Source organism: Mobula hypostoma, chromosome 4 (assembly GCF_963921235.1).
Source record: "Mobula hypostoma chromosome 4, sMobHyp1.1, whole genome shotgun sequence".
Lineage (NCBI taxonomy): Eukaryota > Metazoa > Chordata > Chondrichthyes > Myliobatiformes > Myliobatidae > Mobula > Mobula hypostoma.
The window spans coordinates 657765-679431 of record NC_086100.1 but is presented as its reverse complement, the minus strand read 5'-3'; the positions used below and the strand labels follow the sequence as shown (position 1 = coordinate 679431).

General features: G+C 46.7%; 1 protein-coding gene across 5 annotated transcripts in view; it reads left to right on the top strand.

Moving 5' to 3' along the window:
- Positions 1–21667, top strand: part of mynn (myoneurin) — a 467776-nt gene that overhangs the window by 318355 nt on the left and 127754 nt on the right. For 3 of the 5 annotated variants that reach the window (XM_063045223.1, XM_063045224.1, XM_063045222.1), the window contains exon 1: positions 7174–7210. The exons of the other annotated variants lie outside the window; for them this stretch is intronic. The gene's annotated coding sequence lies outside the window, so the exon portion shown is untranslated. Of the gene's footprint in view, positions 1–7173; positions 7211–21667 lie in introns of those variants that run through there. 5 annotated transcript variants of the gene reach the window in all.

Sequence of the window (21667 nt, the reverse complement as noted above, 5' to 3'; positions counted from 1 at the left end):
GTATTTTAACAACTCCAACACCTCCTCTCCCTTAATATCAACATGCTCCAGAACATCAACCTCACTCATGTTGTCCTCACCGTCATCAAGTTCCCTCTCATTGGTGAATACCGAAGAGAAGTATTCATTGAGGATCTCGCTCACTTCCACAGCCTCCAGGCACATCTTCCCACCTTTATCTCTAATCGGTCCTACCTTCTCTCCTGTCATCCTTTTTTTCTTCACATAATTGAAGAATGCCTTGGGGTTTTCCTTTACCCTACTCGCCAAGGCCTCACATGCCCCCTTCTTGCTCTTCTCAGCCCCTTCTTAAGCTCCTTTCTTGCTTCCCTATATTCCTCAATAGACCCATCTGATCCTTGCTTCCTAAACCGCATGTATGCTGCCTTCTTCCATCTGACTAGATTTTCCACCTCACTTGTCACCCATGGTTCCTTCACCCTACCATTCTTTATCTTTCTCACTAGGACAAATTTATCCCTAACATCCTGCAAGAGATCTCTAAACATCGACCACATGTCCATAGTACATTTCCCTGCAAAAACATCATCCCAATTCACACCCACATGTTCTAGCCTTATAGCCTCATAATTTGCCCTTCCCCAATTAAAAATTTTCCTGTCCTCTCTGATTCTATCCTTTTCCATGATAACGCTAAAGGTCAGGGAGCGGTGGTCACTGTCCCCCAGATGCTCACCCACTGAGAGATCTGTGACCTGATCTGGTTCATTACCTAGTACTAGATCTAGTATGGCATTCCCCCTAGTCGGCCTGTCCACATACTGTGACAGGAATCCGTCCTGGACACACTTAGGATTTTTACTGCTAATGCTGTGGGATCTTTCATTTAGTAGCCTTCTGTAAAAGTAGTGTGTTCTGCTGGTAGAATGTTTTGGTTTCAGATAAAGATAAGGGGTTATGATGTTCAACTTAGTAATGTTGTGTCAGCTAATCAGGATGGTGGAATTGGGAGAAGATTTGTGATGGACACTGGTGGGGTTTGTGGTCTTTTGGTGGGAGATGCAGAGAAGAGAAGGTCAAGAGAGATGACCATAGGATTCGATCTGACGGGAAGATGAGATTACAAGGAGAGATTCGCAAGACAAAGGAGTCCAAGTTGGGAAGTTGTACTGGTGTCTGGTGATGAGAATTCAGTGCTGTGAGTAATGGTTCTACGCAACTTTTGGAAGATATGACCTCCAATGTCATGGGCACATTTAGTCTGGTTTAACTGCAATGGGCACTTCTACTTTTATCTTCTTCTCTTAATAACTGTATGATAAAACTGAAATTAATAAATATATTTCTTTTTAACTTTATGCAGAGTACGATCTGTTATTTCTTGCTGACTGATAATTGTGTATGGGCAGTATTTACACAGCATTTGTTCATTCGAGGTTCTGTTAATTGGAACATCCCAACTTTCCTGTTTGGTTGAACCCCAAATCATACCAACCCTAGATGTGTATTGTTTACCAACCCGAGACGTGTATTGTTTATGAAAGGTGGCCTTCTCACTGCCGAGTCACGTGGCTGTTAGCAGAGCAGGCGAACGAGCCAAATTTGTAGTGAATTTTACATACAGTTTAACATATGGTTAAGGAGTTGGTGTAGCAGGGAGGGCATAAGAGTTTTAGATCATTGGGCTCCCTTCTAGGGAAGGTGGGACCTGTACAGAAGGGACAGTTGGCACCTGGACTTGAGGGGGACTAATATTCTAGCACAAACAAGAGAAAGATCTGTAGATGCTGGAAATCCAAGCAACACACACAAAATGCTGGAGGAACGCAACAGGCCAGGCAGCATCTATGGAAAAGAGTACAGTCAACGTCTTAGGCCCAGACCCTTCAGCAGGACTGGGGAAAAAAAGATGAGGAATTGGTTCAAAAGGTAGGGGGAAGGGAGGGAGACTGGGAGGGGGAGGAGTGAAATAAAGAGTTGAGAAGTTGATTGGGCTGAAGAAGGGGGAATATTCTAGCAGGAAAGTTTGTTAATGCTACATGTTGGGGTTGAAACTAGAGTTGCAGGGGGGTGAAAATCAGAGTGCCAGAGACATTGTGGAGACAGATGTTGGTAAGACCTCAGACAAAACCGGGAATCAAAAGGGTGAGCATGCTGTGACTAGTGTCCTGAGCCGTGTACATTTCAATGCAAGAAGTTTTGTAGGAAAGGTGAATGAGCTCAGGACATGGATCAATACCTGGAATTAGGATGTTCTCACCACGACTGAGGCTTAGTTGCAGGAGGGGCAGGACAGACAGCTCAGTATTCTGGGGTTAGGTTAAAATGTGACAGAGTGGGAGGGATTAGAGGAGGAGGGGTGGCAATTCTAGTAAGGTAAAATGTCATGGCAGTGCTACATCAGGACAGACTGGAGAACTTGTTTAGAACATAGAAAACCTACAGCACAATACAGGCCCTTTGGCCCACAATGCTGTGCTGAACATATACTTACTTTAGAAATTACCTTGGGTTACCCATAGTCCTCTATTTTTCTAAGCTCCATGTATTTATCCAGGATGATTCTAGAGGTTTGGGATATTTGAGGGTTGGAGACAGTTCTGTTCTGGGGAGTTTGGGGACAGTTCTGGGGAGGCTGAGGATGGTTCTGGGGGTTATGGATGTTTCTCTGGGTTGAGGACAGTTCTGGCAGTTGGGTCCAGTTCTGGGGAGGATGGAGACGGTTCTGGGGGATTGTGAATAGTTCATGAGAGGTTGGGGTCAGATCTGAGAGAGGTGGGGACAGTTCTGGGGAGATGGGGACGATTCTGGGGAGACTGGGGACAGTTCTGAGGAGGTGGGGATGGTTCTGTGGGTTCTTGAATTGACTTTATTTCTTACATCCTTCAGATACATGAAGAGTAAAAATCTTTACGTTACATCTCCGTCTAAATGTGCAATGTGCAATCATAGTAATTTATAATAAATAGAACAGTAAATGTAACATAGAATACACTCAAATCAGCTTGAGTTAATCAGTCTGATGGCCTGGTGGAAGAAGCTGTCCTGGAGCCTGTTGGTCCTGGCTTTTATGCTGCGGTACCGTTTCCCGGATGGTAGCAGCTACAGCAATTTGTGGTTGGGATGACTCAGATCTCCAATGATCCTTCAGGCCCTTTTTACACACCTGTCCTTGTAAATGTCCTGAATCATGGGAAGTTCACAACTACATATGCACTGGACTGTCCACACCACTCTCTGCAGAGTCCTATGATTAAGGGAGGTACAGTTCCCATACCAGGCAGTGATGCAGCCAGTCAGGATGCTCTCAACTGTGTCCCTGTAGAAAGTTTTTAGGATTTGGGGGCCCATAGCAAACTTCCTCAACCGTCTGAGGTGAAAGAGGCACTGTTGTGCCTTTTTACCACACAGCTGGTGTGTACAGACCACATGAGGTCCTCGGTGATGTGGATGCTGAGGAACTTAAAACTGTTTACCCTGTCAACCCCAGATCCATTGATGTCAATAGGGGTTAGCCTAACTTCATTCCTCCTGTAATTCACAACCAGCTCCTTTGTTTTTGCGACACTGAGGGAGAGATTGTTTTCTTGATACCACTGTGTCAGAGAGATGACTTCTTCCCTGTAGACCACCTTGTTATTGTTTGAGATAAGGCAAAACAATGTAGTATCGTCGACAAATTTAATTAGCAGATTGGAGCTATGGGTGGCAACACAGTCACGGGTATACAGGGAGTAAAGGAGGGGACTCAGTACACAGTCCTGAGGGGCTCCTGTATTGAGAGTCAGAGGGATGGAGGTGAGGGAGCCCACTCTTACAACCTGCTGATGATCTGAAGTCCAAGATCCAGCTGCACAAGGCAGGGTCAGGGGCGAGGTCTCTGAGCTTCCTGTCGAGCCTGGATGGAATTATGGTGTTGAATGCTGAACTGTAGTCCAAGAACAGCATTCTCACATAAGTATCCTTCTCCTGCAGATGTGTAAGGATGGTGTGTAGAGCTGTGGTTATTGTGTCATCTGTCGATTGGTCGTGTTGGTAGGCGAATTGTAGGGGGTCCAGTTGGGTTGCTAACATGCTGTAGACGTAGTCCTTGACCAGCCTCTCAAAGCATTTGCTTATTATTGAGGTGAATGCGACAGGACACCAGTCATTCAGACATGTTCAATTCTGGGGAGGTGGGGATGGTTCTGTGAGTTTGAGGTAGTTCTAAGGGTTGGGGACAGTTGTGGGGAGGTGGGGACAGTTCTGGTGAGGTGGGAATGGTTCTGGAGAGGTTGGGACAATTCTGGTGGTTGGGCCCAGTTCTGGAGATGTGTGGACATTTCTGGGGAGGTGGGGATGGTTCTGGGGTTTGGGTACATTTCTTGTGGGGTGGGGACAATTCTGGGGAGGTGGTGACATCTGGAGAGATGGGGACAGTTCTGGGGAGGTTGGGATAGTTCTGGGGTTTGGGGATAGTTGGGGGTGAGGACAATTCAAGGGAGGTGGTGTGGTTTTGTGAGTTTGAGAGAGTTTGAAGGTTGGAGTCAGTTTGGGGGAAGTTCGAGTAAGTTCTGGGGATGTAGAATGAATCCTGGGGAGGTGGGGACATTTCTGGGTGAATAGGGACAGTTCTAGGGAGGTTGGGGACAGTTCTGGGGAGATGGGGACGGTTCTGGGTGTTGGGCCCATTTCTGGAAGAGTGGTGACAGTTCCGGGTAGGTGGGGACATATCTGAGCAGATGGAAACAGTACTGTGAGTTGGAGATAGTTCTGAGGGTTGGGGACAGTTTTGGGGAAGTTTGGGAGGTGGGGACAGTTTTGGGGAAGTGGGGATGGTTCTGGGGAGGTGGAGATTGTTCTGAGGATTGGGGACAGTCCTGGGGAGGTTGGCAACATTTCTGGGAGGATGGAGACAGTTCTGGGGAGGTGCAGACAGTTCTAGGGAGGTTGGGGACATTTCTGGGGAGGTGGGGACAGTTCTGGATGTTGGGCCCATTTCTGGAGAAGTAGGGACAGTTTTGGATACGTGGGGAAGGTTCTGTGAGTTGGAGATAGTTCTGAGGGTTGGGGACAGTTTTCGGGAATGTTCTGCGGAAGTGGGGATGGGAACAGTTCTGGGGAGGTACTATGGTAATATGAGCTGAAAATGGTCCTAAGAGGTGGGGTCGGATTTGGAGAGGTTCACAAAATTCTGGGGAGGTTCGGGACAGTTCCGGGAAGGTTTAGGGACGGTTCCAGGGAGGTTCGGGGACAGTTCCGGGGAGGTGGGGACAGTCCCGGGAAGGTTCGGGGACAGTTGGGGGGGGGGTGGGGACAGTTCCGAGGAGGTGAGAACAGTTCCGGGGAGGTTTGGGGAAAGTTCCGGGGAGGTTTGGAGACAGTTCCGGGGAGGTGGGGACATTTCTGGGAAGGGTGGATGGTTCTGGGGTTAGGGGACAGTTCTGGAGAGGTTGGGAAAGTTCTGTGCAAGGTGGACGTTTCAGGGGTTTGTGGACAGTTCAGGGGAGGTGGGGACAGTTCCTGTACTCTCTCCGTCCCTCTGTTCCGCGGTCTCTCCCTCCCTCTGTTCCACGCTCTCTCCCTCCCTCTGTTCTGCACTCTCCCCATCACTCTCTCCCTCCCTCTGTTCGGCACTCTCTCCCTCACGCCGTTCCGCGCTCTCTCCCTCCCTCTGTTCTGCGCACTCTCCCTCCCTCTGTTCCGTGCTCTCTCCCTCACTCTGTTCTGCACTCTCCCCCTCGCTCTCTCCCTCCCTCTGTTCGGCGCTCTCTCCCTCACTCTGTTCGGCGCTCTCCCTCACGCTGTTCCACGCTCTCTCCCTCCCTCTGTTCTGCGCTCTCTCCCTTACGCTGTTCTGTGCTCTCTCCCTCCCTCTCCCTCCTACCTTCAGCCACACACCACCCTCACTCCCACACCCCCTCCATCCCCTTCCCCTGCACTCTCACTCCTCTCCCTCTCTCCTGCACACTCCAATTCCTTCCTCTCTCCCCCTCACTCCCGCACCCCCTCCATCTCCCCCTCTTCTGCACTCCCTTCCACACTCTCTCCCTCCCTCTAGCAATCTCTCCCTTCCTCCCTCCCTCTCGCAAACCCCCCCTCCTTCACTATCCCAAGTCGCCTCTGTTACCTGCACTCCCTCCCAACCCCAATCTCTCTCACATTCACTCTCTCCCTCTCTCCTGCACTCTTTCCTTCCCTCTCCCCTCTTCTGCACTCTCTCTCCCTCCCTCCTTCACACTCTCTGCCACCTTCCCATTCTCCCATACTCTGTCCCTCCCTTCCTCTTTCCTGCACTCCCCCTCCCTCCTTCAGCCCCGCACTCCAGCAACCCTCCATCTCTTCCTCATTCCCCTTCTCTCCCACACTTCCTCCCACCCACCCTCTCTCCTGCACTCTCTTCCCCTCACAATCTCTCTCTTCCTCCCTCTCTCCCCTCCTTCCCGCACTCCCTCCCATCCATCTCCCTCCCGCACTCCCTCCCACCCATCTCTCCAGCACTATCTCCCTCCCTATCTCGTGCACTGCCTCCCTCCCGCACTATCTCTCTCCCCTTTCCCGCACTCCCTCCCATCGATCTCTCTCCCACTCTCCCTCCCGCACTCTTTCTTGCTGCCTCTCCTTCCCTCCTTCTCCCACGCACTCTCCCTCCTTTTTGCAATCTCTCCTGCACTCTATTTGTTCCTCCTGCACTCTCACCCTCCCTCTCGCAATCTCTCCCTCACTCCCCAACCCACCTCTCACCTGCACTCCCTTCCAAACCCACTCTCTCCTGCATTCACTCCCACCCTCTCACAATCTCTCCCTCCCTCCCTCTCCCCTGCACTCCCCCCTCTTTCACATTCTCTCCCTCCATAGCTCTGTAACGCACTCTCTCCCTTCCTCCCTCACTCTTTCCATCCCCCCCTCTCGCACTCCCCTCTCTCCCTCCCTCCTTTCCGCACTGTCTCTCGGCTCTCTCTTGAACTCATTCCCACCCATCTCTCTCCCTCCCTCTCAAACAGTCACTCCCTTTCTCTCAACGTATCCCTCACTCCCATAGTCACAGTCATACTTTATTGATCCCGGGGCAAATTGGTTGAATTATCCCTCACTGCCCTTCCCTCTATCTCCATTCCTCCGTATCCCTTTCCCTCCTTACCCTCCTGTATGCCCCCTCTCCCTCCCCTCCGTCTCCTCCCGCTGGGAGCGGTGCTCTACGCAGGCGCGGCCCGGAGCGGGGGTCATCCTGCGTGACGTCACCGGGAATAGCGGCCTGAGACTCGGAGAGGTGAGAGAGGGAGCAGGGGAAGGGAAAGGGAAAGGGATTAAGTGATTTTCTTTTTAAATGTTGGTCAGACATTTTCAGATCGTTTTATCTGCTGATGGTGCAGTGCGGAATGGCGGCAGGAATATAAATTACATAGTTCGGAAAATGCAGGAAGCTATTGATGAAGTAGGAGAGTGGGACGCTGGTGGGGCTTAAATTTTCTGGTTCAAAGAGTCAAGTTATTTGTTTTTATCAAAGGAACATTACACCCACAATTGATCTCAAGTTATATGTTAAATTTCTTAAAGAAGAGTGAGTGGTAAAGTTGATAAGTTTGTGAATAGACGCAAGGCTACCAAAGCAGATGAATGTGAATAAAATTCTCGGGAAATGTTAAAAACGTCCCTAATATACTCAGGTGCTTAGCTGGTTGTGATCGGGGTGGGAGCAGGTGGTCACTTAAACAAGTATACATTGCTTGAATCAGATCTGTCTTTGATTATGGATGTATTGCTTGTGGTTCAGCTGCACTAGCGCTTTTAAACCCCTTGATAAAGTTCAAGCTGAAGCATTCAGTTCCTGTCGTGATGCTGTTAAATCACTGTTAGAAATGGGTGAAGTACAGTTGCAAGAAAAGGTTTGTGAACCCTTTGCAATTACCTGGTTCTCTGCATTAATTACTCATAAGATGTGGTTTGATCTTCATCTAAGTTACAATTATAGGCAAACACAATCTGCCTAAACTAATAACATAATTGTTCTTTTCACATCTTTATAATACTGTAAGATATAGGAGCAGAATTAGGCCATTTGGCCCATCCAGTCTGCTCCGCCATTTCATCATGGCTGATCCAATTTTCCTCTCAGCCCCAGTCTCCTGCCTTCTCCCCGTATCCCTTCATGCCCTGAACATATTGTTTAATCATTCACAGTCCAGGCTGGGAAAAGTGTGAGAACCCTTCTATTTAACAACTGGTAGAATCACCTTTATCAGCAATAACCTCCACCAAACATTTCCTATAGCTGCTGATCAGACTTGCACAGCAGCGAGGAGCAATTTTAGACCATTCCTCCGAATCAGGTTTAATATTTCTGGCATATGTCATGAAATTTGTTAAATTACTAGCAGCAGTTCAATGTAATATATAGAAACATAGAAAATAGGTGCAGGAGTAGGCCATTCGGCCCTTCGAGCCTGCACCGCCATTTATTATGATCATGGCTGATCATCCAACTCAGAACCCCACCCCAGCCTTCCCTCCATACCCCCTCACCCCTGTAGCCACAAGGGCCATATCTAACTCCCTCTTAAACATAGCCAATGAACTGGCCTCAACAGTTTCCTGTGGCAGAGAATTCCAGATTCACCACTCTCTGTGTGAAGAAGTTTTTCCTAATCTCGGTCCTAAAAGGCTTCCCCTCTATCCTCAAACTGTGACCCCTCGTTCTGGACTTCCCCAACATCGGGAACAATCTTCCTGCATCTAGCCTGTCCAATCCCTTTAGGATCTTATACGTTTCAATCAGATCCCCCCCTCAATCTTCTAAATTCCAACGAGTACAAGCCCAGTTCATCCAGTCTTTCTTCATATGAAAGTCCTGCCATCCCAGGAATCAATCTGGTGAACCTTCTTTGTACTCCCTCTATGGCAAAGATGTCTTTCCTCAGGTTAGGGGACCAAAACTGCACACAATACTCCAGGTGTGGTCTCACCAAGGCCTTGTACAACTGCAGTAGTACCTCCCTGCTCCTGTACTCAAATCCTCTCGCTATAAATGCCAGCGTACCATTCGCCTTTTTCACCGCCTGCTGTACCTGCATGCCCACTTTCAATGACTGGTGTATAATGACACCCAGGTCTCGTTGCACCTCCCCTTTTCCTAATCGGCCACCATTCAGATAATAATCTGTTTTCCTATTTTTGCCACCAAAGTGGATAACTTCACATTTATCCACATTAAATTGCATCTGCCATGAGTTTGCCCACTCACCCAACCTATCCAAGTCACCCTGCATCCTCTTCGCATCCTCCTCACTGCTAACACTGCCACCCAGCTTCGTGTCATCCGCAAACTTGGAGATGCTGCATTTAATTCTCTCATCCAGGTCATTAATATATATTGTAAACAACTGGGGTCCCAGCACTGAGCCTTGGGGTACCCCACTAGTCACCGCCTGCCATTCTGAAAAGGTCCCGTTTATTCCCACTCTTTGCTTCCTGTCTGCTAACCAATTCTCCACCCACACCAATACCTTAACCCCAATACCGTGTGCTTTAAGTTTGCACACTAATCTCCTGTGTGGGACCTTGTCAAAAGCCTTCTGAAAATCCAAATATACCACATCCACTGGTTCTCCCCTATCCACTCTACTAGTTACATCCTCAAAAAATTCCATGAGATTCATCAGACATGATTTTCCTTTCACAAATCCATGCTGACTTTGTCCGATCATTTCACCGCTTTCCAAATGTGCTGTTATCACATCCTTGATAACTGACTCCAGCAGTTTCCCCACCACCGACGTTAGGCTAACCGGTCTATAATTCCCCGGTTTCTCTCTCCCTCCTTTTTTAAAAAGTGGGGTTACATTAGCCACCCTCCAATCCTCAGGAACTAGTCCAGAATCTAACGAGTTTTGAAAAATTATCACTAATGCATCCACTATTTCTTGGGCTACTTCCTTAAGCACTCTGGGATGCAGACCATCTGGCCCTGGGGATTTATCTGCCTTCAATCCCTTCAATCCCTTCAATTTACCTAACACCACTTCCCTACTAACATGTATTTCACTCAGTTCCTCCATCTCACTGGACCCTCTGTCCCTTACTATTTCTGGAAGATTATTTATGTCCTCCTTAGTGAAGACAGAACCAAAGTAATTATTCAATTGGTCTGCCATGTCCTTGCTCCCCATAATCAATTCACCTGTTTCTGTCTGCAGGGGACCTACATTTGTCTTTACCAGTCTTTTCCTTTTTACATATCTATAAAAGCTTTTACAGTCTGTTTTTATGTTCCCCGCCAGTTTTCTCTCATAATCTTTTTTCCCCTTCCTAATTAAGCCCTTTGTCCTCCTCTGCTGAACTCTGAATTTCTCCCAGTCCTCAGGTGAGCCACTTTCTCTGGCTAATTTGTATATGATATAGTAATTTGTATATATGATATAGTAAAAAAGTATATCAGTTACTGGAAGTATATATGTACATTAAATAAATTAAAATTACTGCAAAACGGAAATAATAAAAGTGAGATAGTGTTCATGTGTTCACTGTCCACTTAGGAATCAGATGGCAGAGGGAAAGAAACTGTTCCTGAATCGCCGAGTGTGTGCCTTCAGGCCTCTATACCCCTTCCTAATGGTAACAGTGAAAAGAGGTTATGTCCTGGGTTAATGGGGTCCTTAATGATGCATGCCACCTTTCTAAGGCAGCACTCCTTGAAGGTGTCTTGGATACTATGGAGACTAGTACCGAAGCTGAATTTAACAACTTTCTGTAGCTTCTTTCAATCCTGTGCAGTAAGCCACCACCTTCCCCTCACCACCATGCCAGACAATGATGTAGCCAGTCAGAATGGTACATCTGTAGAAGTTTTCAAGTGTTTTAGTGACAAACCAGACCTTCTCAAACTCCAAATGAAATATAGCCGCTGACTTACCTTTTATAGCTACATCAATATATTGTGACCAGATTAGATCCTCAGAGATCTTGATACCCAGGAACTGATTCCTCTGTGAGGATTGGTTGGTGTTCGTTTGTCCTGCCCTTTCTGAAGTGCACAATCTGCTCTTAGGTCTGACTGACACTGAGTGCACAGTTCATGCTGCTACACCATTTAACCACCTCTCTGTCTGAGATTCTGCCAAGAATTGTTGTATCATCAGCAAATTTATAGATGGCATTTGAACTATGCTGGGCCACTCAGTCATGGGTATAGTCATAGTCATACTTTATTGTTCCCGGGGGAAATTGGTTTTCGTTACAGTTGCACCATAAATAATTAAATAGTAATAAAACCATAAATAGTTAAATAGTAATGTGTAAATTAAGCCAGGAGGTAAGTCCAGGACCAGCCTATTGGCTCAGGGTGTCTGACCCTCCAAGGGAGGAGTTGTAAAGTTTGATGGCCACAGGCAGGAATGACCTCCTATGACGCTCTGTGTTGCATCTCGGTGGAATGAGTCTCTGACTGAATGTACTCCTGTGCCCAACCAGTACATTAGAAATTGTGGCTTTGGAAATCGTGGATGCATTGGTAATCATTTTCCAATGTTCTATAGATTCAGGATCAGTTCCTGTAGATTGGAGGGTGGCTAATGTTGTCCCCCTCTTCAAGAAGGGAGGAAGAGAGAAAACAGGGAATTATAGACTGGTTAGCCTGATGTCAGTGGTGGGAAAGATGCTGGAGTCAATTATAAAAGATGAAATTACGACACATCTGGATAGTAGTAACAGGATTGGTCTGAGTCAGCATGGATTTATGAAGGGAAAATCGTGGTTGACTTATCTTCTGGAATTTTTTGAGGATGTAACTATGAAAATGGACAAGGGAGAGCCATACCTGGACTTTCAGAAAGCCTTTGATAAAGTCCCACATAGGAGATTAGTGGGGAAAATTAGGGCACATGGTATTGGGGGCAGAGTACTGACATAGATTGAAAATTGGCTGGATGACAGAAAACAAAGAGTAGGGATTAACGGGTCCCTTTCGGAATGGCAGGTGGTGACCAGTGGGGTACCACAGGGTTCAGTGCTGGGACTGCAGCTGTTTACAATATATATTAATGATTTAGATGAGGGAATTAAAACTAGCATTAGCAAATTTGCTGATGACACAAAGCTGGGTGGCAGTGTGAAATGTGAGGAGGATGTTATGAGAATGCAGGGTGACTTGGACAGGCTGGGTGAGTGGGCAGATGCATGGCAGATGCAGTTTAATGTGGATAAATGTGAGGTTATCCACTTTGGTGGTAAGAACGGGAAGGCAGGTTATTATCTAAATGGAGTCAAATTAGGAAAAGAGGAAGCACAACGAGATCTAGGTGTTCTTGTACATCACTCACTGAAAGCAAGCATGCAAGTACAGCAGGCAGTGAAGAAAGCTAATGACATGCTGGCCTTCGTAACAAGGGGAATTAAGTATAAGAGCAAAGAGGTCTTTCTGCAGCTGTACAGGGCCCTGGTGAGACCACACCTGGAGTACTGTGTGCAGTTTTGGTCTCCAAATTTGAGGAAGGACATTCTTGCTATTGAGGGAGGGCAGCATAGGTTCACAAGGTTAATTCCCGGGATGGTGGGACTGTCATATGTCGAAAGATTGGAATGACTAGGCTTGTATACTTTGGAATTTAGAAGACTGAGAGGGGATCTTATTGAAACATCTAAGATTATTAAGGGATTGGACACACTGAAGGCAGGAAGCATGTTCCCGCTGATGGGTGAGTCCAGAACCAGAGGTCACAGTTTAAGAATTAGGGGTAGGCCATTTAGAATAGAGTTGAGGAAAAACTTCTTCACCCAGAGAGTGGTGGATATGTGGAATGCTGTGCCCCAGAAGGCTGTGGAGGCCAAGTCTCTGGATGCTTTCAAAAAAGAGATGGATCGAGCTCTTAAAGATAGCGGAATCAAAGGTTATGGGGATAAGGCAGGAACTGGATACTAATTGTGGATGATCAGCCATGATCACAGTGAATGGCGGTGCTGGCTCGAAGGGCCGAATGGCCTACTCCTGCACCTATTGTCTATTGTCTATTATGTAGTGGATGGGAGACATTGTCCAAGATGGCATGCAACTTGAACAGCATCCTCTTTTCAGACACCACTGTCAGAGAGTGCAGTTCTATCCCCACAACATCACTGGCCTTACGAATGAGTTTGTTGATTCTGTTGGTGTCTGCCACCCTCAGCCTGCTGCCCCAGCAGACAACAGCAAACATGATCGCGCTGGCCACCACAGACTCGTAGAACATCCTCAGCATCGTCCGGCAGATGTTAAAGGACCTCAGTCTCCTCAGGAAATAGAGACGGCTCTGACCCTTCTTGTAGACAGCCTCAGTGTTCTTTGACCAGTCCAGTTTATTGTCAATTCGTATCCCCAGGTATTTGTAATCCTCCACCATGTCCGCACTGACCCCCTGGATGGAAACAGGGGTCACCGGTACCTTAGCTCTCCTCAGGTCTACCACCAGCTCTTGAGTCTTTTTCACGTTAAGCTGCAGATAATTCTGCTCACACCATGTGACAAAGTTTCCTACCATAGCCCTGTACTCAGCCTCATCTCCCTTGCTGATGCATCCAACTATGGCAGAGTCATCCGAAAACTTCTAAAGATGACAAGACTCTGTGCAGTAGTTGAAGTCTGAGGTGTAAATGGTGAAGAGAAAGGGAGAAATAGAGAGAGTAGAGAATTGGGCTAAGCATACAAACCTGAGGTGCACTAGTATTAATTGTCAGCGAGGAGGAGATACTTTATTACCAATCCAGACAGATTGTGGCTTTCTGGTTAGGAAGTCGAGGATCCAATTGCACAGGGGAGTACAGAGGCCAGGTTCCATAGCTTTTCGATCAGGACTGTAGGAATGATGGTGAGCTATAGTCAATGAAGAGCATCCAACATAGGTGTTTGTATTGCTCGGGTGTTCCAAGGCCATGTGAAAGCTATTAAGATTGCACCTGCTGTAGACCTATTGTGTTGATAGGCAAATTGCAGGTGAATCTAGGTCTTACGTGAGATAGGTGTCGATTCTAGCCATGACCAACTTCTGAAATCATTTCATTTCCGTAGATGTAAGCCATGCGGACAATAGTCATTGAAGCAGCTCACACTGCACTTCTTGGGCACTGGTATAATTGTTGCCCTTTTGAAGCAGGTGGTAACTTCCAACTGTAGAAGTGAGTTTTCAGAGCCTTACCTTGAAAGACAGCCTGACGTGGGCCTCTGAGATACTGCAGGGACCATCACAGCTTTGGTTTTACTCTTCCTTTCAAAGATAGCATAAATGGCATCGTGCTCGTCTAGTGCTGAAGCATTACTGCCATTCATGATGTTGGGTTTTGCTTTGTAGGAAGTAATGTCCTGCAAACCCTGCCAGAGTTGACATGTTTCTAATGTCACCTCCAACTTCTCCCAGAATTGTTTCTTGGCTCTTGAAATATCCCTCAGTAAGTGGTAACTGGTTTTCTTATACAGACCTGGGTCACCAGACTTAAATGCCACAGATATAGCCCTCAGCAAACTACAGACCTCCTGGTTCATCCATGGCTTTTGGTTTGGGAATGTTCAGCAAGTTTTCATAGGCACAAACTCATCCACACAGGTTTCTGCAGAATCTGGAAATCCAGAGGAGTGAGGTTATTAGTGATCTTGCAGATAATACAGAAACTGGCAGAGTTGCGATGAGAAACATTATCAGGGGATTCTGCAGGGTGTAGATCAGTTGGAATTCAGAGCAGGGAAACGGTAGTTGGACTTCAATCTGAACAGGTGAAAGGTGTTGCACTTTGGGAGGTCAAATGTAAGGAGCACATACAGAGTGAATTTGGCGTGCATCTGCATTGCTTGTCTTAAATTGGCAACACAAGTAGATAACCTGGTCAAGGCAGTTTACAGGGAGGGTGTCCAGTATAAGAGTTGGGGAGTCTTGAGGCAGCTGTGTAAAACTTTTCTTAGACCACATTTGGAGTACAGTGGATTCAGGTTAATTAGGCCATCGGTTAATTAGGGCAGCTGAAATTAATTGAGAAAATAGCCAGGATTTCCTTTGTTTCTTTGGGACAGTATGCTGCTTAATTAGGACAGGAGACCTCTAGCTAGTGTCAGTTGTGTGAGTTTGTTAGACACAACGCCATGCTTCAGTTTTTAAGTAGTATCCGTTGCGTCTGTTTGTGTTCCAAAGCAGTGATTTTTGTCGCTGACAGTTGGCGAGAATTAAGCAGTGAGATAATTTGGAAACGCAAACACAAAATCTGCAGATGCTGGAAATTCAAGCAACACATCAAAGTTGCTGGTGAACGCAGCAGGCCAGGCAGCATCTCGGCCCGAAACGTCGACTGTACCTCTTCCTAGAGATGCTGCCTGGCCTGCTGCGTTCACCAGCAAGAGTGAAAGTGAAACAATTTCACTATTTCAACAAGTTAGAAACTATGAAGAATTTGAAGATATCAGGAATCATCTGAATGTTACAATGAAGATCTGGAGGATGCAATCATCAGTAGCATTGGATGAAGGCAGTCCATTATCTGCACTAGGTGTTTGCTAATTCTGTTCATTCACAGTCAAGAGAATGTGAGCGGATGAATTCTTCTGTCGATAAATATTAGGAATTAATACTCAGTTTTAAGGTACTGTAGTAGTATTGGTAATGTTCCAATTTGTTCTGCATTAGCTGTTCCAAATCTACAGTATACTACTAATTCCTACGATTTCCTTAACATTTTCTGTTCAAGTAGCTGATTGTCACATCAGATACGATAGACTGACCCTTCTGAACATTGGGAAAATGGCATTTACCCTCTTATGTGCTGCCTTTCCTACACTGGGATCCCCTGCTTGCGTGATCCATGGGAGACTCATCTCTTACACCACCACTACCTCGGAAGAAGGGCCAACGTCCAAGTGAGGCTCAGATGGCATGCAAATTGACCGCCACTCCCTAGCATACTCCTGGCTAACGTTCAGTTCCCGGATAAAAAACTTTGTGAATATTGTCTATTGAAATGGGAGCCAGAATTGCCTATCAGCGGGAAACAAAAGAGTGCAGACCCTACTGGCTGCCTAGGGAGTTCACGGGTGTTATCATCACAGCAGTGTACATTCTGCTGCGGGCTGATACTGACGTGGCTCTCAAGGAACTGTACGAGGCATCAACACGCTGGAGACTGCACACCCAGAGGCTGCCTTCATCGTCGCCGGAGACTTTAATCGAGTGTCTCTGAAGTTTTATTAGCACATCCAGGTGAGTACTCGTGGAGATAACACACTTGACCACTGTTACGCTCCCTTTGCCCAGCTTTTGGAAAATCAGATCACTCTTCGATCCTGCTTTTGCTAATGTACAGGCAGAAGCTGAAACACGAGGCAGCCATGGTTGAAATCGTCCTTTGTTGGTCTGACCAATCGGCCTCCTTGCTGCAGGACTACTTCGATGACGTCAACTGGAACGTCTTCCACGATGAGGATGTCTCCAAGTTCACGGACGGAGTCACGTGCTTCATCTGGAAGTACACCAACGATGTTGTCCCCCAGAAGTCGGTCAGGGTCTTCCCGAACCAGAAACCCTGGATCAATAGTTCCGTGCGAGCAGCACTTACAGTGCAACATTGAGCTTACATCGCTGGAGATCACCTAGAGCTCAAGAAAAGCAGCTGTGATCTGTGCAAACCTATCATGGCTGTGAAACAACAATACAGGGACAAGATTGAGTCAAGATTCACAACGAATAGCACACGTGACTAGTGGCAAGGACTGCATACCATCACAGACATCAAAGCCCGAACATTGTGGTGCCGCCAACATCGCAGCCTCTCTCCCAGATGAGCTTAATCGCTTTTACGCTCGGTTCGATGTCGCTAACTATGAATTCCGAGGAAAGCCACCGCTACAACCTGCAAACTGGTCATCTCTGAGGCTGAGGTTTGCAGATATTTCCAACGAGTGGACAGTCGCAAGACTGGTACCGGACCACATCCCAGGGCGAGTACTCAGGGCGTGCGCAGCACAATTTTTTGAGGATGTAACTAGTAGGGTGGATAGGGGAGAACCAGTGGATGTGGTATATTTGGATTTTCAAAAGGCTTTTGACAAGGTCCCACACAGGAGATTAGTGTGCAAACTTAAAGCACACAGTATTGGGGGTATGGTATTAATGTGGATAGAGAATTGGTTGGCAGACAGGAAGCAAAGAGTGGGAATAAATGGGACCTTTTCAGAATGGCAGGCAGTGACTAGTGGGGTACCGCAAGCCCCAGTTGTTTAGAATATATATTAATGACTTAGACGAGGGAATTAAATGCAGCATCTCCAAGTTTGTGGATGACATGAAGCTGGGTGGCAGTGTTAGCTGTGAGGAGGATGCTGAGAGGATGCAGGGTGACTTGGATAGGTTAGGTGAGTGGGCAAATTCATGGCAGACACAATTTAATGTGGATAAATGTGAGGTTATCCACTTTGGTGGCAAAAACAGGAAAGCAGATTATTAACTGAATGGTGACCGAATACGAAAAGGGGAGGTGGAACGAGACCTGGGTGTCATTATACACCAGTCATTGAAAGTGGGCATGCAGGTACAGCAGGCAGAGAAAAAGGCGAGTGGTATGCTGGCATTCATAGCAAGAGGATTCAAGTACAGAAGCAGCAAGGTACTACTGCAGTTGTACAAGGCCTTGGTGAGACCACACCTGGAGTATTGTGTGCAGTTTTGGTCCCCTAATCTGAGGAAAGACATTCTTGCCATAGAGGGAGTACAATGAAGGTTCACCAGATTGATTCCTGGGATGGCAGGACATTCATATGATGAAAGACTGGATTGACTAGGCTTATACTCGCTGGAATTTAGAAGATTGAGAGGGGATCTTATTGAAACGTATAAAATTCTAAAGGGATTGGACAGGCTAGATGCAGGAAGATTGTTCCTGATGTTGGGGAAGTCCAGAACGAGGGGTCACAGTTTAAGGATAAAGGGGAAGCCTTTTAGGACCGAGATGAGGAAAAACTTCTTCACACAGAGAGTGGTGAATCTGTGGAATTCTCTGCCACAGGAAACATTTGAGGCCAGTTCATTGGCTATATTTAAGAGGGAGTTAGATATGGCCCTTGTGGCTAAAGGGATCAGGGGGTATGGAGGGAAGGCTGGGACAGGGTTCTGAGTTGGCATGATCATAATGGATGGCGGTGCAGGCTCGAAGGGCTGAATGGCCTACTCTTGCACCTATTTTCTATGTTTCTACAACTGCCAGGTGTGTTTACAAACATTTTTAATCTCTCCCTCTCCAAGTGTAGAGTGCCCTGCTGCTTCAAATTATCCACCATTGTCCCTGTACCAAAAAAGACCAAGGTAATATGCCTGAATAACTGGCGTCCTGTCACACTCACCTCAATAATAAGTAAATGCTTTGAGAGGCTGGTCAAGGATTACATCTGCATCTTGCTACCACCCAAACTGAACCCCCTACAATTCACCTACTGACACAATTGATTGACAGAACCACGCAATAGCCTCTGCACTGCACACCGTCCTTACACATCTGGAGAAGAAGGATGCTCATGTGAGAATGCTGTTCTTGGACTACAGTTCAGCACTCAACACCACAGTTCCAACCCGGCTAGACAAGAAGCTCAGAGACCTTGGCCTTGACCCTGCCTCTGTGCAGCTGCATCCTGGACTTCCTGTCAGAGAAACACCAGGTGATGGGTGAAACCTGGAGGGAGAGGGATGAAGTAAAGAGCTGGAGAGTTGATTGGTGAAAGAGACAGAAGACCATGGAAGAAAGAAATAAGTGGGGAGGCGATGGGCGGGCAAGGAGATAAAGGCGATAGAGGGAAAAGGGGGTGGGGGGCATTGCCAGAAGTTTGAGAAATCAATATTTATGCCATCAGGTTGGAGGCTACCCAAACAGAATATAAGGTGTTGTTCCTCCAACCTGAGTGTGGAATGGGAACGGGAAGTGGAATTAAAATGGGTGGGCACTGGGAAATCCAGCTTGTTCTGGTGGATGGAGCGTAGATGCTCGGCGAAGTGGTCTCCCTATCTACGCCGGCTGTCACTGATATGCAGGAGGCCGCACCGGGAGCACTGAACACAGCAAGTGACCCCAACAGACTCACAGGTGAAGTATCGCCCACCTGGAAGGACTGTTTGGGGCCCTGAATGGTAGTGAGGGAGGAGGAGTAGGGGCAGGTATAGCACTTATTCTACTTGCAAGGATAAGTGCTAGGAGGGTAATCAGTGGGGAGGGCAAATGGACAAGGTTCATGGAGGGAGCGATACCTGCGGAAAGCAAAAAGTGGGGGGAAGGGGGAGGGAAAGATGTATTTAGTGGTGGGATATCGTTGGAGGTGGCAGAAGTTTTTACTAGGGATGTCCAGTCCCTATACACCTCCATCCTCCACCAGGAAGGCCTCAAGGCTCTCCATATTTTTCTGGACACCAAACGTAACGAGTTCCTCTCCACCACCATTGTCCTCTGCCTAGCGGAACTTGTCCTCACTCAAAATAATTTCTCCTTTGTCTCCTTCCACTTCCTTCAAACAAAAGGAGTAGCCATGGGCTATCACATGAGTCCCAGCTATGCCTGCTTGTTTGTCGGCTACGTGAAATAGTTTATGTTCCAAGCCTACACTGGTGACCATTTCACTCTTTTCCTACACTACATCGACAACTGCATTGGTGCTGCTTCCTGCACCTGTGCTGAACTCATTGACTTCACCCACTTTGCCTCCAACTTCCACCCTGCCCTCAAATTTTAAGGGGAAATGAGGGGAAACTTTTTCACTCCAAGGGTTGTGAGAGTGTGGAATAAGCTGCCAGGACAAGTGGTGCATGCGAGCTCGATTTCAGAGACGTTTGAATAGGTAGATGGATGGTAGGGATGTGAAGAGCTATGGTCCCAGTGTGGGTTGTTGGGAGTAGACAGTTTAAATTGTTTTAGGCATGAATTTGATGGGCCAAAGGACCTGTTTCTGTGCTGTACTTCGTATGACTGACACAAAATACTTACAAAGTTTGTCCACCATTTTTTTGTCACCCTATTACCTCCTCTCCTGCATCATTTGTCAATGGTCTGATAGCCACTCTCACCTCTCTTTTACTCATGATGTATCTAAAAAAACCTTTGATAGTCCTTTTTGGTATTATTCGCTAACTTACCTTCATATTTCATGTTTTGCCTCCTCATGGCTTTTTTAGTTGCCTTCTGTTGGTTTTTAAAGGTTTCCCAATCCTCTAACTTCCTACTATTTTTTGCTATATTATATACCCTCTCCTTTGCTCCCATATCAAATCCAGTTGATTACCCTACACCCTATCCAGAATTGCCTTTCCCCTAGTAGGCTCAACCACAAGCTGCTCTAGAAAGCCATCTCCTAGGCTTTTTACAGATTCCTTCTCTTGGGATCCAGCACCAACCTGATGTTCCCATTCTGTCTGCATATTAAAATTCCCCATGATTATCATGATGTTGCCCTTTTGACATGCATTTTCTATCTTCTGTTGTAATTTGTAGCCCACATCCTGTCTACTGTTCAGAGACCTGTAACTCCCATCAGGGTATATTTACCCTTGCAGTTTTTAACTCCATCCACAAGAATTCTACATCTTCCAATTTAATGTCACCTCTTTCTAAAGATTTGCTTTCATTTTTTACCAACAGAGCGACACCACATCCTCTGCCTACCTGCCTGTCCTTTCAATATAGTTTGTAGCCTTGGATATTAAACTCCCAATTATGATCTTCTTTCAGTCATTACTCAGTGATGCCCACAATGCCATACTTGCCAATCTCTAAATGCGCCACTAGATCAATCACCTTATCCTGTATACTGTGTGTATACAAATATATCACAGAAAATAATGATAAAGTTTGTTTTTATATTAACTGTTAATTGTGTTGAAGGCTTTGAAATATGCTTAACTATTTGGAAGCTTGGCTGATCACTCAGCTTGACAAAATTTTTGCACTCGTTTTGACTCCAGTCGAGAAGCCATCATCAGTGCGCAATTGAGGGTGTTGTCTACTCAGAATGCTGGCTTATATACTCCTCTCTGTACTGGCGCGTGGCCAAGCGGTTAAAGCGTCGGTCTAGTGATCTGAAGGTCGCTAGTTCGAGCCTCAGCTGAGGTAGCATGATTTGTCCTTGAGCAAGGCACTTAACCACACATTGCTCTGTGATGACACCGGTGCCAAGCTGTATCGGCCCCAGTGCCCTTCCCTTGGGCAACATCGGTGGCGTGGAGAGGGGAGACTTGCAGCATCAGCAACTGCTGATCTTCCATACAACCTTGCCCGGGCCTGCACACTGGAAACCTTCCAAGGCACAAATCTATGGTCTCATGAGACTAACGGATGCCTATAGTCCTCTGTGGTCCGAATGGATATTGATTAGACGTCATGATTTGGTTGGCTGGTTCAAATCGCTGAAGAATGTAACAGTAGAAGATTCTGATTGGCTGGTTTTGAGGGAGGACTATTGGAAGTGTTTGTTTCACTGTCCAGGTCCCTAGATTATTGGCGATTCGGTGTTTGTTGATATTGTTGTTTCTCTTTTCTCTGTAAGGGTTCATGTACCGGATCTATATCAAAGTGCGTTTTGATGGGTGATTCTCCTGTAGAGAATCACGCTTGGAGAAGTTCTTGTTCTTGTCCTTGCTGTCCTCCACTTGAAATAGAGTCCTCTTCATCTTCATGAGCTGATGATTCATGAGCTGTTTTAGATGATTCTTGTGTATCCTGGACGATAGTTTTCTTCCAGTATGACCAACGT